Raw genomic sequence first — 13,480 nt, 5'->3', positions numbered from 1 at the left:
TGCTCAGGCACATCTCTGTCAAGTAAGGGAGATTCAACTGAGGCAGCACAAGGGAACTCTCATCTGGGCACAACAACTGCAGGGAGAACACATATTTTCAGATGAACATGGGAGGGCAGAAGGCTGCCTAATACTGAAGCACCCCCAAACAACAAACCAAATGCAACAACTAGTGCAAGCATTCCTGGGGGAAGGCCTGCAGTAGATGGATTTGCATATGCTGATGTCATCCAAGCAGTGGGTCAAAGTTGGCTTCAACCCTCGTCTGCATATGAAAAGAGAAAAGGGGCGTGCAAGGCATGGCGGCCTTTTGCGGCGCTTGGATGACCCCTAGTTCGCATTAAACACCTCCACCCTCCTTCGGTGTAGGGCTCATGTTGGCTATGCCCCAGCCCCTGAAGCATTCAAGCTGATTTCTTGCAGTAGCTGGGCACTGTAACAGCTCCAGAGCTGCTCTGTAAGGCAAGTAAAAGGGTGTGGGCCCTGCAGCACTACCTGTAGTTCGCATAGTGCATTGGAGGGCTCAAAGTAAGCAGACGGGAGAAGTCAGAATAGTGCGCAAGGGCATAGAAGGGAGCGGCTCAAGAAAAGAGAAGTGGAAACAGACAGCAAACTAGGCTGGAGAGAGACCTGAGACAAAGAGATCTGAATTATACGAGAGCCGACCAGGGGAAACACAAATTATGCAGTCAAGTTTCCCACATTTGGGGAAATCGCAGGAGCAGCACACCCAGAGTGCAATGGGTGAGCCTTGCCCTGGGAGAAGCACCTTCATGATCATAGTATCTCACCTGGCAGGTAAGTAGGAGTTGGGCTAGAGCTGGGGAGGGTCGCTGCTCGGGCACCCCCCTGTCAAGTGAAGGAGATCCAACTGAGGCAGCACAAGCAAATTCTCGAAAGAAGAACAAGGCTAGAGGAAGATCTGAGACAAATAAATCTGACTTTTACCAGAGCTGACCAGAGGAAAGCACAAACACAGTCCCCCACTTCCACAAATAATGCAGTCGAGTTTCCCACATTTGGGGAAATCATAGGGGTCAGCATACCCAGAATACAATGAATGAACCTCACCCTGGGAGAACAATCTTCATGACCATGGTATCTCCTATGCAAAATAAGTATGATTTGGGATAGAGCTGGGGAGGGCCGCTGCTCAGGCACATCTCTGTCAAGTAAAGGAGATTCAACTGAGGCAGCACAAGGGAACTCTCATCTGGGGACAACAACTGCAGGGAGAACACATATTTTCAGATGAACATGGGAGGGCAGAAGGCTGCCTAATACTGAAGCACCCCCAAACAACAAACCAAATGCAACAACTAGTGCAAGCATTCCTGGGGGAAGGCCTGCAGCAGATGGATTTGCATATGGTGATGTCATCCAAGCAGTGGGTCAAAGTTGGCTTCAACCCTCGTCTGCATATGAAAAGAGAAAAGGGGCGTGCAGGGCATGGCGGCCTTTTGCGGCGCTTGGATGACCCCTAGTTCGCATTAAGCACCTCCACCCTCCTTCGGTGTGGGGCTCATGTTGGCTATGCCCCAGCCCCTGAAGCATTCAAGCTGATTTCTTGCAGCAGCTGGGCACTGTAACAGCTCCAGAGCTGCTCTGTAAGGCAAGTAAAAGGGTGTGGGCCCTGCAGCACTACCTGTAGTTCGCATTGTGCGTTGGAAGGCACAAAGTAAGCAGACGGGAGAAGTCAGGATAGTGCGCAAGGGCATAGAAGGGAGCGGCTCAAGAAAAGAGAAGTGGAAACAGACAGCAAACTAGGCTGGAGAGAGACCTGAGACAAAGAGATCTGAATTATACGAGAGCCGACCAGGGGAAACACAAATTATGCAGTCAAGTTTCCCACATTTGGGGAAATCGCAGGAGCAGCACACCCAGAGTGCAATGGGTGAGCCTTGCCCTGGGAGAAGCACCTTCATGATCATAGTATCTCACCTGGCAGGTAAGTAGGAGTTGGGCTAGAGCTGGGGAGGGTCGCTGCTCGGGCACCCCCCTGTCAAGTGAAGGAGATCCAACTGAGGCAGCACAAGCAAATTCTCGAAAGAAGAACAAGGCTAGAGGAAGATCTGAGACAAATAAATCTGACTTTTACCAGAGCTGACCAGAGGAAAGCACAAACACAGTCCCCCACTTCCACAAATAATGCAGTCGAGTTTCCCACATTTGGGGAAATCATAGTGGTCAGCATACCCAGAATACAATGAATGAACCTCACCCTGGGAGAACAATCTTCATGACCATGGTATCTCCTATGCAAAATAAGTATGATTTGGGATAGAGCTGGGGAGGGCCGCTGCTCAGGCACATCTCTGTCAAGTAAAGGAGATTCAACTGAGGCAGCACAAGGGAACTCTCATCTGGGGACAACAACTGCAGGGAGAACACATATTTTCAGATGAACATGGGAGGGCAGAAGGCTGCCTAATACTGAAGCACCCCCAAACAACAAACCAAATGCAACAACTAGTGCAAGCATTCCTGGGGGAAGGCCTGCAGCAGATGGATTTGCATATGCTGATGTCATCCAAGCAGTGGGTCAAAGTTGGCTTCAACCCTCGTCTGCATATGAAAAGAGAAAAGGGGCGTGCAAGGCATGGCGGCCTTTTGCGGCGCTTGGATGACCCCTAGTTCGCATTAAACACCTCCACCCTCCTTCGGTGTGGGGCTCATGTTGGCTATGCCCCAGCCCTGAAGCATTCAAGCTGATTTCTTGCAGCAGCTGGGCACTATAATAGCTCCAGAGCTGCTCTGTAAAGCAAGTAAAAGGCTGTGGGCCCTGCAGCACTACCTGTAGTTCGCATTGTGCATTGGAGGGCACAAAGTAAGCAGACGGGAGAAGTCAGGATACTGCGCAAGGGCATAGAAGGGAGCGGCTCAAGAAAAGAGAAGTGGAAACAGACAGCAAACTAGGCTGGAGAGAGACCTGAGACAAAGAGATCTGAATTATACGAGAGCCGACCAGGGGAAACACAAATTATGCAGTCAAGTTTCCCACATTTGGGGAAATCGCAGGAGCAGCACACCCAGAGTGCAATGGGTGAGCCTTGCCCTGGGAGAAGCACCTTCATGATCATAGTATCTCAACTGGCAGGTAAGTAGGAGTTGGGCTAGAGCTGGGGAGGGTCGCTGCTCGGGCAACCCCCTGTCAAGTGAAGGAGATCCAACTGAGGCAGCACAAGGAAACTCTCGAAAGAAGAACAAGGCTAGAGGAAGATCTGAGACAAATAAATCTGACTTTTACCAGAGCTGACCAGAGGAAAGCACAAACACAGTCCCCCACTACCACAAATAATGCAGTCGAGTTTCCCACATTTAGGGAAATCATAGGGGTCAGCATTTCCAGAATGCAATGAATGAACCTCACCCTGGGAGAACAATCTTCATGACCATGGTATCTCCTATGCAAAATAAGTATGATTTGGTATAGAGCTGGGGAGGGCTGCTGCTCAGGCACATCTCTGTCAAGTAAGGGAGATTCAACTGAGGCAGCACAAGGGAACTCTCATCTGGGCACAACAACTGCAGGGAGAACACATATTTTCAGATGAACATGGGAGGGCAGAAGGCTGCCTAATACTGAAGCACCCCCAAACAACAAACCAAATGCAACAACTAGTGCAAGCATTCCTGGGGGCAGGCCTGCAGTAGATGGATTTGCATATGCTGATGTCATCCAAGCAGTGGGTCAAAGTTGGCTTCAACCCTCTTCTGCATATGAAAAGAGAAAAGGGGCGTGCAAGGCATGGCGGCCTTTTGCGGCGCTTGGATGACCCCTAGTTCGCATTAAACACCTTCACCCTCCTTCGGTGTGGGGCTCATGTTGGCTATGCCCCAGCCCCTGAAGCATTCAAGCTGATTTCTTGCAGCAGCTGGGCACTATAATAGCTCCAGAGCTGCTCTGTAAAGCAAGGTAAAGGCTGTGGGCCCTGCAGCACTACCTGTAGTTCGCATTGTGCATTGGAGGGCACAAAGTAAGCAGACGGGAGAAGTCAGGATACTGCGCAAGGGCATAGAAGGGAGCGGCTCAAGAAAAGAGAAGTGGAAACAGACAGCAAACTAGGCTGGAGAGAGACCTGAGACAAAGAGATCTGAATTATACGAGAGCCGACCAGGGGAAACACAAATTATGCAGTCAAGTTTCCCACATTTGGGGAAATCGCAGGAGCAGCACACCCAGAGTGCAATGGGTGAGCCTTGCCCTGGGAGAAGCACCTTCATGATCATAGTATCTCACCTGGCAGGTAAGTAGGAGTTGGGCTAGAGCTGGGGAGGGTCGCTGCTCGGGCACCCCCCTGTCAAGTAAAGGAGATCCAACTGAGGCAGCACAAGGAAACTCTCGAAAGAAGAACAAGGCTAGAAGAAGATCTGAGACAAATAAATCTGACTTTTACCAGAGCTGACCAGAGGAAAGCACAAACACAGTCCCCCACTACCACAAATAATGCAGTCGAGTTTCCCACATTTAGGGAAATCATAGGGGTCAGCATTTCCAGAATGCAATGAATGAACCTCACCCTGGGAAAACAATCTTCATGACCATGGTATCTCCTATGCAAAATAAGTCTGATTTGGTATAGAGCTGGGGAGGGCCGCTGCTCAGGCACATCTCTGTCAAGTAAGGGAGATTCAACTGAGGCAGCACAAGGGAACTCTCATCTGGGCACAACAACTGCAGGGAGAACACATATTTTCAGATGAACATGGGAGGGCAGAAGGCTGCCTAATACTGAAGCACCCCCAAACAACAAACCAAATGCAACAACTAGTGCAAGCATTCCTGGGGGCAGGCCTGCAGTAGATGGATTTGCATATGCTGATGTCATCCAAGCAGTGGGTCAAAGTTGGCTTCAACCCTCGTCTGCATATGAAAAGAGAAAAGGGGCGTGCAAGGCATGGCGGCCTTTTGCGGCGCTTGGATGACCCCTAGTTCGCATTAAACACCTTCACCCTCCTTCGGTGTGGGGCTCATGTTGGCTATGCCCCAGCCCCTGAAGCATTCAAGCTGATTTCTTGCAGCAGCTGGGCACTGTAACAGCTCCAGAGCTGCTCTGTAAGGCAAGTAAAAGGGTGTGGGCCCTGCAGCACTACCTGTAGTTCGCATTGTGCATTGGAGGGCACAAAGTAAGCAGACGGGAGAAGTCAGGATAGTGCGCAAGGGCATAGAAGGGAGCGGCTCAAGAAAAGAGAAGTGGAAACAGACAGCAAACTAGGCTGGAGAGAGACCTGAGACAAAGAGATCTGAATTATACGAGAGCCGACCAGGGGAAACACAAATTATGCAGTCAAGTTTCCCACATTTGGGGAAATCGCAGGAGCAGCACACCCAGAGTGCAATGGGTGAGCCTTGCCCTGGGAGAAGCACCTTCATGATCATAGTATCTCACCTGGCAGGTAAGTAGGAGTTGGGCTAGAGCTGGGGAGGGTCGCTGCTCGGGCACCCCCCTGTCAAGTGAAGGAGATCCAACTGAGGCAGCACAAGGAAACTCTCGAAAGAAGAACAAGGCTAGAGGAAGATCTGAGACAAATAAATCTGACTTTTACCAGAGCTGACCAGAGGAAAGCACAAACACAGTCCCCCACTACCACAAATAATGCAGTCGAGTTTCCCACATTTAGGGAAATCATAGGGGTCAGCATTTCCAGATTGCAATGAATGAACCTCACCCTGGGAGAACAATCTTCATGACCATGGTATCTCCTATGCAAAATAAGTATGATTTGGTATAGAGCTGGGGAGGGCCGCTGCTCAGGCACATCTCTGTCAAGTAAGGGAGATTCAACTGAGGCAGCACAAGGGAACTCTCATCTGGGCACAACAACTGCAGGGAGAACACATATTTTCAGATGAACATGGGAGGGCAGAAGGCTGCCTAATACTGAAGCACCCCCAAACAACAAACCAAATGCAACAACTAGTGCAAGCATTCCTGGGGTCAGGCCTGCAGTAGATGGATTTGCATATGCTGATGTCATCCAAGCAGTGGGTCAAAGTTGGCTTCAACCCTCGTCTGCATATGAAAAGAGAAAAGGGGCGTGCAAGGCATGGCGGCCTTTTGCGGCGCTTGGATAACCCCTAGTTCGCATTAAACACCTTCACCCTCCTTCGGTGTGGGGCTCATGTTGGCTATGCCCCAGCCCCTGAAGCATTCAAGCTGATTTCTTGCAGCAGCTGGGCACTGTAACAGCTCCAGAGCTGCTCTGTAAGGCAAGTAAAAGGGTGTGGGCCCTGCAGCACTACCTGTAGTTCGCATTGTGCATTGGAGGGCACAAAGTAAGCAGACGGGAGAAGTCAGGATAGTGCGCAAGGGCATAGAAGGGAGCGGCTCAAGAAAAGAGAAGTGGAAACAGACAGCAAACTAGGCTGGAGAGAGACCTGAGACAAAGAGATCTGAATTATACGAGAGCCGACCAGGGGAAACACAAATTATGCAGTCAAGTTTCCCACATTTGGGGAAATCGCAGGAGCAGCACACCCAGAGTGCAATGGGTGAGCCTTGCCCTGGGAGAAGCACCTTCATGATCATAGTATCTCACCTGGCAGGTAAGTCGGAGTTGGGCTAGTGCTGGGGAGGGTCGCTGCTCGGGCACCCCCCTGTCAAGTGAAGGAGATCCAACTGAGGCAGCACAAGCAAACTCTCGAAAGAAGAACAAGGCTAGAGGAAGATCTGGGACAAATAAATCTGACTTTTACCAGAGCTGACCAGAGGAAAGCACAAACACAGTCCCCCACTACCACAAATAATGCAGTCGAGTTTCCCACATTTAGGGAAATCATAGGGGTCAGCATTTCCAGAATGCAATGAATGAACCTCACCCTGGGAGAACAATCTTCATGACCATGGTATCTCCTATGCAAAATAAGTATGATTTGGTATAGAGCTGGGGAGGGCCGCTGCTCAGGCACATCTCTGTCAAGTAAGGGAGATTCAACTGAGGCAGCACAAGGGAACTCTCATCTGGGTACAACAACTGCAGGGAGAACACATATTTTCAGATGAACATGGGAGGGCAGAAGGCTGCCTAATACTGAAGCACCCCCAAACAACAAACCAAATGCAACAACTAGTGCAAGCATTCCTGGGGGCAGGCCTGCAGTAGATGGATTTGCATATGCTGATGTCATCCAAGCAGTGGGTCAAAGTTGGCTTCAACCCTCGTCTGCATATGAAAAGAGAAAAGGGGCGTGCAAGGCATGGCGGCCTTTTGCGGCGCTTGGATGACCCCTAGTTCGCATTAAACACCTTCACCCTCCTTCGGTGTGGGGCTCATGTTGGCTATGCCCCAGCCCCTGAAGCATTCAAGCTGATTTCTTGCAGCAGCTGGGCACTGTAACAGCTCCAGAGCTGCTCTGTAAGGCAAGTAAAAGGCTGTGGGCCCTGCAGCACTACCTGTAGTTCGCATTGTGCATTGGAGGGCACAAAGTAAGCAGACGGGAGAAGTCAGGATAGTGCGCAAGGGCATAGAATGGAGCGGCTCAAGAAAAGAGAAGTGGAAACAGACAGCAAACTAGGCTGGAGAGAGACCTGAGACAAAGAGATCTGAATTATACGAGAGCCGACCAGGGGAAACACAAATTATGCTGTCAAGTTTCCCACATTTGGGGAAATCGCAGGAGCAGCACACCCAGAGTGCAATGGGTGAGCCTTGCCCTGGGAGAAGCACCTTCATGATCACAGTATCTCACCTGGCAGGTAAGTAGGAGTTGGGCTAGAGCTGGGGAGGGTCGCTGCTCGGGCACCCCCCTGTCAAGTGAAGGAGATCCAACTGAGGCAGCACAAGGAAACTCTCGAAAGAAGAACAAGGCTAGAGGAAGATCTGAGACAAATAAATCTGACTTTTACCAGAGCTGACCAGAGGAAAGCACAAACACAGTCCCCCACTACCACAAATAATGCAGTCGAGTTTCCCACATTTAGGGAAATCATAGGGGTCAGCATTTCCAGAATGCAATGAATGAACCTCACCCTGGGAGAACAATCTTCATGACCATGGTATCTCCTATGCAAAATAAGTATGATTTGGTTTAGAGCTGGGGAGGGCCGCTGCTCAGGCACATCTCTGTCAAGTAAGGGAGATTCAACTGAGGCAGCACAAGGGAACTCTCATCTGGGCACAACAACTGCAGGGAGAACACATATTTTCAGATGAACATGGGAGGGCAGAAGGCTGCCTAATACTGAAGCACCCCCAAACAACAAACCAAATGCAACAACTAGTGCAAGCATTCCTGGGGTCAGGCCTGCAGTAGATGGATTTGCATATGCTGATGTCATCCAAGCAGTGGGTCAAAGTTGGCTTCAACCCTCGTCTGCATATGAAAAGAGAAAAGGGGCGTGCAAGGCATGGCGGCCTTTTGCGGCGCTTGGATAACCCCTAGTTCGCATTAAACACCTTCACCCTCCTTCGGTGTGGGGCTCATGTTGGCTATGCCCCGGCCCCTGAAGCATTCAAGCTGATTTCTTGCAGCAGCTGGGCACTGTAACAGCTCCAGAGCTGCTCTGTAAGGCAAGTAAAAGGGTGTGGGCCCTGCAGCACTACCTGTAGTTCGCATTGTGCATTGGAGGGCACAAAGTAAGCAGACGGGAGAAGTCAGGATAGTGCGCAAGGGCATAGAAGGGAGCGGCTCAAGAAAAGAGAAGTGGAAACAGACAGCAAACTAGGCTGGAGAGAGACCTGAGACAAAGAGATCTGAATTATACGAGAGCCGACCAGGGGAAACACAAATTATGCAGTCAAGTTTCCCACATTTGGGGAAATCGCAGGAGCAGCACACCCAGAGTGCAATGGGTGAGCCTTGCCCTGGGAGAAGCACCTTCATGATCATAGTATCTCACCTGGCAGGTAAGTAGGAGTTGGGCTAGTGCTGGGGAGGGTCGCTGCTCGGGCACCCCCCTGTCAAGTGAAGGAGATCCAACTGAGGCAGCACAAGCAAACTCTCGAAAGAAGAACAAGGCTAGAGGAAGATCTGGGACAAATAAATCTGACTTTTACCAGAGCTGACCAGAGGAAAGCACAAACACAGTCCCCCACTACCACAAATAATGCAGTCGAGTTTCCCACATTTAGGGAAATCATAGGGGTCAGCATTTCCAGAACGCAATGAATGAACCTCACCCTGGGAGAACAATCTTCATGACCATGGTATCTCCTATGCAAAATAAGTATGATTTGGTATAGAGCTGGGGAGGGCCGCTGCTCAGGCACATCTCTGTCAAGTAAGGGAGATTCAACTGAGGCAGCACAAGGGAACTCTCATCTGGGTACAACAACTGCAGGGAGAACACATATTTTCAGATGAACATGGGAGGGCAGAAGGCTGCCTAATACTGAAGCACCCCCAAACAACAAACCAAATGCAACAACTAGTGCAAGCATTCCTGGGGGCAGGCCTGCAGTAGATGGATTTGCATATGCTGATGTCATCCAAGCAGTGGGTCAAAGTTGGCTTCAACCCTCGTCTGCATATGAAAAGAGAAAAGGGGCGTGCAAGGCATGGCGGCCTTTTGCGGCGCTTGGATGACCCCTAGTTCGCATTAAACACCTTCACCCTCCTTCGGTGTGGGGCTCATGTTGGCTATGCCCCAGCCCCTGAAGCATTCAAGCTGATTTCTTGCAGCAGCTGGGCACTGTAACAGCTCCAGAGCCGGCTCTGTAAGGCAAGTAAAAGGCTGTGGGCCCTGCAGCACTACCTGTAGTTCGCATTGTGCATTGGAGGGCACAAAGTAAGCAGACGGGAGAAGTCAGGATAGTGCGCAAGGGCATAGAATGGAGCGGCTCAAGAAAAGAGAAGTGGAAACAGACAGCAAACTAGGCTGGAGAGAGACCTGAGACAAAGAGATCTGAATTATACGAGAGCCGACCAGGGGAAACACAAATTATGCTGTCAAGTTTCCCACATTTGGGGAAATCGCAGGAGCAGCACACCCAGAGTGCAATGGGTGAGCCTTGCCCTGGGAGAAGCACCTTCATGATCACAGTATCTCACCTGGCAGGTAAGTAGGAGTTGGGCTAGAGCTGGGGAGGATCGCTGCTCGGGCACCCCTCTGTCAAGTGAAGGAGATCCAACTGAGGCAGCACAAAGAAACTCTCGAAAGAAGAACAAGGCTAGAGGAAGATCTGAGACAAATAAATCTGACTTTTACCAGAGCTGACCAGAGGAAAGCACAAACACAGTCCCCCACTACCACAAATAATGCAGTCGAGTTTCCCACATTTAGGGAAATCATAGGGGTCAGCATTTCCAGAATGCAATGAATGAACCTCACCCTGGGAGAACAATCTTCATGACCATGGTATCTCCTATGCAAAATAAGTATGATTTGGTATAGAGCTGGGGAGGGCCGCTGCTCAGGCACATCTCTGTCAAGTAAGGGAGATTCAACTGAGGCAGCACAAGGGAACTCTCATCTGGGCACAACAACTGCAGGGAGAACACATATTTTCAGATGAACATGGGAGGGCAGAAGGCTGCCTAATACTGAAGCACCCCCAAACAACAAACCAAATGCAACAACTAGTGCAAGCATTCCTGGGGGCAGGCCTGCAGTAGATGGATTTGCATATGCTGATGTCATCCAAGCAGTGGGTCAAAGTTGGCTTCAACCCTCGTCTGCATATGAAAAGAGAAAAGGGGCGTGCAAGGCATGGCGGCCTTTTGCGGCGCTTGGATGACCCCTAGTTCGCATTAAACACCTTCACCCTCCTTCGGTGTGGGGCTCATGTTGGCTATGCCCCAGCCCCTGAAGCATTCAAGCTGATTTCTTGCAGCAGCTGGGCACTGTAACAGCTCCAGAGCTGCTCTGTAAGGCAAGTAAAAGGTTGTGGGCCCTGCAGCACTACCTGTAGTTCGCATTGTGCGTTGGAAGGCACAAAGTAAGCAGACGGGAGAAGTCAGGATAGTGCGCAAGGGCATAGAATGGAGCGGCTCAAGAAAAGAGAAGTGGAAACAGACAGCAAACTAGGCTGGAGAGAGACCTGAGACAAAGAGATCTGAATTATACGAGAGCCGACCAGGGGAAACACAAATTATGCTGTCAAGTTTCCCACATTTGGGGAAATCGCAGGAGCAGCACACCCAGAGTGCAATGGGTGAGCCTTGCCCTGGGAGAAGCACCTTCATGATCACAGTATCTCACCTGGCAGGTAAGTAGGAGTTGGGCTAGAGCTGGGGAGGGTCGCTGCTCGGGCACCCCCCTGTCAAGTGAAGGAGATCCAACTGAGGCAGCACAAGGAAACTCTCGAAAGAAGAACAAGGCTAGAGGAAGATCTGAGACAAATAAATCTGACTTTTACCAGAGCTGACCAGAGGAAAGCACAAACACAGTCCCCCACTACCACAAATAATGCAGTCGAGTTTCCCACATTTAGGGAAATCATAGGGGTCAGCATTTCCAGAATGCAATGAATGAACCTCACCCTGGGAGAACAATCTTCATGACCATGGTATCTCCTATGCAAAATAAGTATGATTTGGTTTAGAGCTGGGGAGGGCCGCTGCTCAGGCACATCTCTGTCAAGTAAGGGAGATTCAACTGAGGCAGCACAAGGGAACTCTCATCTGGGCACAACAACTGCAGGGAGAACACATATTTTCAGATGAACATGGGAGGGCAGAAGGCTGCCTAATACTGAAGCACCCCCAAACAACAAACCAAATGCAACAACTAGTGCAAGCATTCCTGGGGTCAGGCCTGCAGTAGATGGATTTGCATATGCTGATGTCATCCAAGCAGTGGGTCAAAGTTGGCTTCAACCCTCGTCTGCATATGAAAAGAGAAAAGGGGCGTGCAAGGCATGGCGGCCTTTTGCGGCGCTTGGATGACCCCTAGTTCGCATTAAACACCTTCACCCTCCTTCGGTGTGGGGCTCATGTTGGCTATGCCCCAGCCCCTGAAGCATTCAAGCTGATTTCTTGCAGCAGCTGGGCACTGTAACAGCTCCAGAGCTGCTCTGTAAGGCAAGTAAAAGGTTGTGGGCCCTGCAGCACTACCTGTAGTTCGCATTGTGCGTTGGAAGGCACAAAGTAAGCAGACGGGAGAAGTCAGGATTGTGCGCAAGGGCATAGAATGGAGCGGCTCAAGAAAAGAGAAGTGGAAACAGTCAGCAAACTAGGCTGGAGAGAGACCTGAGACAAAGAGATCTGAATTATACGAGAGCCGACCAGGGGAAACACAAATTATGCTGTCAAGTTTCCCACATTTGGGGAAATCGCAGGAGCAGCACACCCAGAGTGCAATGGGTGAGCCTTGCCCTGGGAGAAGCACCTTCATGATCACAGTATCTCACCTGGCAGGTAAGTAGGAGTTGGGCTAGAGCTGGGGAGGGTCGCTGCTCGGGCACCCCCCTGTCAAGTGAAGGAGATCCAACTGAGGCAGCACAAGGAAACTCTCGAAAGAAGAACAAGGCTAGAGGAAGATCTGAGACAAATAAATCTGACTTTTACCAGAGCTGACCAGAGGAAAGCACAAACACAGTCCCCCACTACCACAAATAATGCAGTCGAGTTTCCCACATTTAGGGAAATCATAGGGGTCAGCATTTCCAGAATGCAATGAATGAACCTCACCCTGGGAGAACAATCTTCATGACCATGGTATCTCCTATGCAAAATAAGTATGATTTGGTTTAGAGCTTGGGAGGGCCGCTGCTCAGGCACATCTCTGTCAAGTAAGGGAGATTCAACTGAGGCAGCACAAGGGAACTCTCATCTGGGCACAACAACTGCAGGGAGAACACATATTTTCAGATGAACATGGGAGGGCAGAAGGCTGCCTAATACTGAAGCACCCCCAAACAACAAACCAAATGCAACAACTAGTGCAAGCATTCCTGGGGGCAGGCCTGCAGTAGATGGATTTGCATATGCTGATGTCATCCAAGCAGTGGGTCAAAGTTGGCTTCAACCCTCGTCTGCATATGAAAAGAGAAAAGGGGCGTGCAAGGCATGGCGGCCTTTTGCGGCGCTTGGATGACCCCTAGTTCGCATTAAACACCTTCACCCTCCTTCGGTGTGGGGCTCATGTTGGCTATGCCCCAGCCCCTGAAGCATTCAAGCTGATTTCTTGCAGCAGCTGGGCACTGTAACAGCTCCAGAGCTGTTCTGTAAGGCAAGTAAAAGGTTGTGGGCCCTGCAGCACTACCTGTAGTTCGCATTGTGCGTTGGAAGGCACAAAGTAAGCAGACGGGAGAAGTCAGGATAGTGCACAAGGGCATAGAATGGAGCGGCTCAAGAAAAGAGAAGTGGAAACAGACAGCAAACTAGGCTGGAGAGAGACCTGAGACAAAGAGATCTGAATTAAACGAGAGCCGACCAGGGGAAACACAAATTATGCTGTCAAGTTTCCCACATTTGGGGAAATCGCAGGAGCAGCACACCCAGAGTGCAATGGGTGAGCCTTGCCCTGGGAGAAGCACCTTCATGATCACAGTATCTCACCTGGCAGGTAAGTAGGAGTTGGGCTAGAGCTGGGGAGGG

The 13,480-nt window shown here is 50.4% G+C and overlaps 23 non-coding genes across 23 annotated transcripts; all 23 read right to left on the bottom strand.

Moving 5' to 3' along the window:
* Nucleotides 1-643: 643 nt before the first annotated feature.
* LOC134967605 (U1 spliceosomal RNA) lies at nt 644-806 on the bottom strand. The gene has a single exon (XR_010189052.1). It is a non-coding gene; the product is annotated as a U1 spliceosomal RNA (small nuclear RNA).
* Nucleotides 807-958: 152 nt separating this feature from the next.
* Nucleotides 959-1,122, bottom strand: LOC134967436 (U1 spliceosomal RNA). The gene has a single exon (XR_010188915.1). It is a non-coding gene; the product is annotated as a U1 spliceosomal RNA (small nuclear RNA).
* A 671-nt stretch (nt 1,123-1,793) lies between these two features.
* Nucleotides 1,794-1,956, bottom strand: LOC134967603 (U1 spliceosomal RNA). Its single transcript, XR_010189051.1, has one exon. It is a non-coding gene; the product is annotated as a U1 spliceosomal RNA (small nuclear RNA).
* A 152-nt stretch (nt 1,957-2,108) lies between these two features.
* LOC134967513 (U1 spliceosomal RNA) lies at nt 2,109-2,272 on the bottom strand. The gene has a single exon (XR_010188978.1). It is a non-coding gene; the product is annotated as a U1 spliceosomal RNA (small nuclear RNA).
* A 670-nt stretch (nt 2,273-2,942) lies between these two features.
* Nucleotides 2,943-3,105, bottom strand: LOC134967685 (U1 spliceosomal RNA). Its single transcript, XR_010189100.1, has one exon. It is a non-coding gene; the product is annotated as a U1 spliceosomal RNA (small nuclear RNA).
* Nucleotides 3,106-3,257: 152 nt separating this feature from the next.
* Nucleotides 3,258-3,421, bottom strand: LOC134967428 (U1 spliceosomal RNA). Its single transcript, XR_010188909.1, has one exon. It is a non-coding gene; the product is annotated as a U1 spliceosomal RNA (small nuclear RNA).
* Nucleotides 3,422-4,092: 671 nt separating this feature from the next.
* Nucleotides 4,093-4,255, bottom strand: LOC134967602 (U1 spliceosomal RNA). Its single transcript, XR_010189050.1, has one exon. It is a non-coding gene; the product is annotated as a U1 spliceosomal RNA (small nuclear RNA).
* A 152-nt stretch (nt 4,256-4,407) lies between these two features.
* On the bottom strand, nt 4,408-4,571 carry LOC134967498 (U1 spliceosomal RNA). Its single transcript, XR_010188966.1, has one exon. It is a non-coding gene; the product is annotated as a U1 spliceosomal RNA (small nuclear RNA).
* A 671-nt stretch (nt 4,572-5,242) lies between these two features.
* Nucleotides 5,243-5,405, bottom strand: LOC134967601 (U1 spliceosomal RNA). Its single transcript, XR_010189049.1, has one exon. It is a non-coding gene; the product is annotated as a U1 spliceosomal RNA (small nuclear RNA).
* A 152-nt stretch (nt 5,406-5,557) lies between these two features.
* On the bottom strand, nt 5,558-5,721 carry LOC134967455 (U1 spliceosomal RNA). The gene has a single exon (XR_010188932.1). It is a non-coding gene; the product is annotated as a U1 spliceosomal RNA (small nuclear RNA).
* Nucleotides 5,722-6,392: 671 nt separating this feature from the next.
* Nucleotides 6,393-6,555, bottom strand: LOC134967666 (U1 spliceosomal RNA). The gene has a single exon (XR_010189085.1). It is a non-coding gene; the product is annotated as a U1 spliceosomal RNA (small nuclear RNA).
* Nucleotides 6,556-6,707: 152 nt separating this feature from the next.
* On the bottom strand, nt 6,708-6,871 carry LOC134967427 (U1 spliceosomal RNA). The gene has a single exon (XR_010188908.1). It is a non-coding gene; the product is annotated as a U1 spliceosomal RNA (small nuclear RNA).
* Nucleotides 6,872-7,542: 671 nt separating this feature from the next.
* LOC134967720 (U1 spliceosomal RNA) lies at nt 7,543-7,705 on the bottom strand. The gene has a single exon (XR_010189118.1). It is a non-coding gene; the product is annotated as a U1 spliceosomal RNA (small nuclear RNA).
* A 152-nt stretch (nt 7,706-7,857) lies between these two features.
* Nucleotides 7,858-8,021, bottom strand: LOC134967425 (U1 spliceosomal RNA). Its single transcript, XR_010188906.1, has one exon. It is a non-coding gene; the product is annotated as a U1 spliceosomal RNA (small nuclear RNA).
* Nucleotides 8,022-8,692: 671 nt separating this feature from the next.
* LOC134967599 (U1 spliceosomal RNA) lies at nt 8,693-8,855 on the bottom strand. Its single transcript, XR_010189048.1, has one exon. It is a non-coding gene; the product is annotated as a U1 spliceosomal RNA (small nuclear RNA).
* Nucleotides 8,856-9,007: 152 nt separating this feature from the next.
* Nucleotides 9,008-9,171, bottom strand: LOC134967492 (U1 spliceosomal RNA). The gene has a single exon (XR_010188961.1). It is a non-coding gene; the product is annotated as a U1 spliceosomal RNA (small nuclear RNA).
* A 672-nt stretch (nt 9,172-9,843) lies between these two features.
* On the bottom strand, nt 9,844-10,006 carry LOC134967719 (U1 spliceosomal RNA). Its single transcript, XR_010189117.1, has one exon. It is a non-coding gene; the product is annotated as a U1 spliceosomal RNA (small nuclear RNA).
* A 152-nt stretch (nt 10,007-10,158) lies between these two features.
* LOC134967424 (U1 spliceosomal RNA) lies at nt 10,159-10,322 on the bottom strand. The gene has a single exon (XR_010188905.1). It is a non-coding gene; the product is annotated as a U1 spliceosomal RNA (small nuclear RNA).
* A 671-nt stretch (nt 10,323-10,993) lies between these two features.
* LOC134967718 (U1 spliceosomal RNA) lies at nt 10,994-11,156 on the bottom strand. Its single transcript, XR_010189116.1, has one exon. It is a non-coding gene; the product is annotated as a U1 spliceosomal RNA (small nuclear RNA).
* A 152-nt stretch (nt 11,157-11,308) lies between these two features.
* Nucleotides 11,309-11,472, bottom strand: LOC134967422 (U1 spliceosomal RNA). Its single transcript, XR_010188904.1, has one exon. It is a non-coding gene; the product is annotated as a U1 spliceosomal RNA (small nuclear RNA).
* Nucleotides 11,473-12,143: 671 nt separating this feature from the next.
* Nucleotides 12,144-12,306, bottom strand: LOC134967717 (U1 spliceosomal RNA). Its single transcript, XR_010189115.1, has one exon. It is a non-coding gene; the product is annotated as a U1 spliceosomal RNA (small nuclear RNA).
* A 152-nt stretch (nt 12,307-12,458) lies between these two features.
* Nucleotides 12,459-12,622, bottom strand: LOC134967421 (U1 spliceosomal RNA). The gene has a single exon (XR_010188903.1). It is a non-coding gene; the product is annotated as a U1 spliceosomal RNA (small nuclear RNA).
* Nucleotides 12,623-13,293: 671 nt separating this feature from the next.
* Nucleotides 13,294-13,456, bottom strand: LOC134967729 (U1 spliceosomal RNA). Its single transcript, XR_010189123.1, has one exon. It is a non-coding gene; the product is annotated as a U1 spliceosomal RNA (small nuclear RNA).
* Between the last annotated feature and the right edge of the window lie 24 nt (nt 13,457-13,480).

This window comes from Pseudophryne corroboree, chromosome 10 (genome assembly GCF_028390025.1).
Source record: "Pseudophryne corroboree isolate aPseCor3 chromosome 10, aPseCor3.hap2, whole genome shotgun sequence".
NCBI lineage: Eukaryota > Metazoa > Chordata > Amphibia > Anura > Myobatrachidae > Pseudophryne > Pseudophryne corroboree.
The sequence above is the reverse complement of the archived record's forward strand: the minus strand, read 5'-3'. Positions and strand labels throughout refer to the sequence as shown.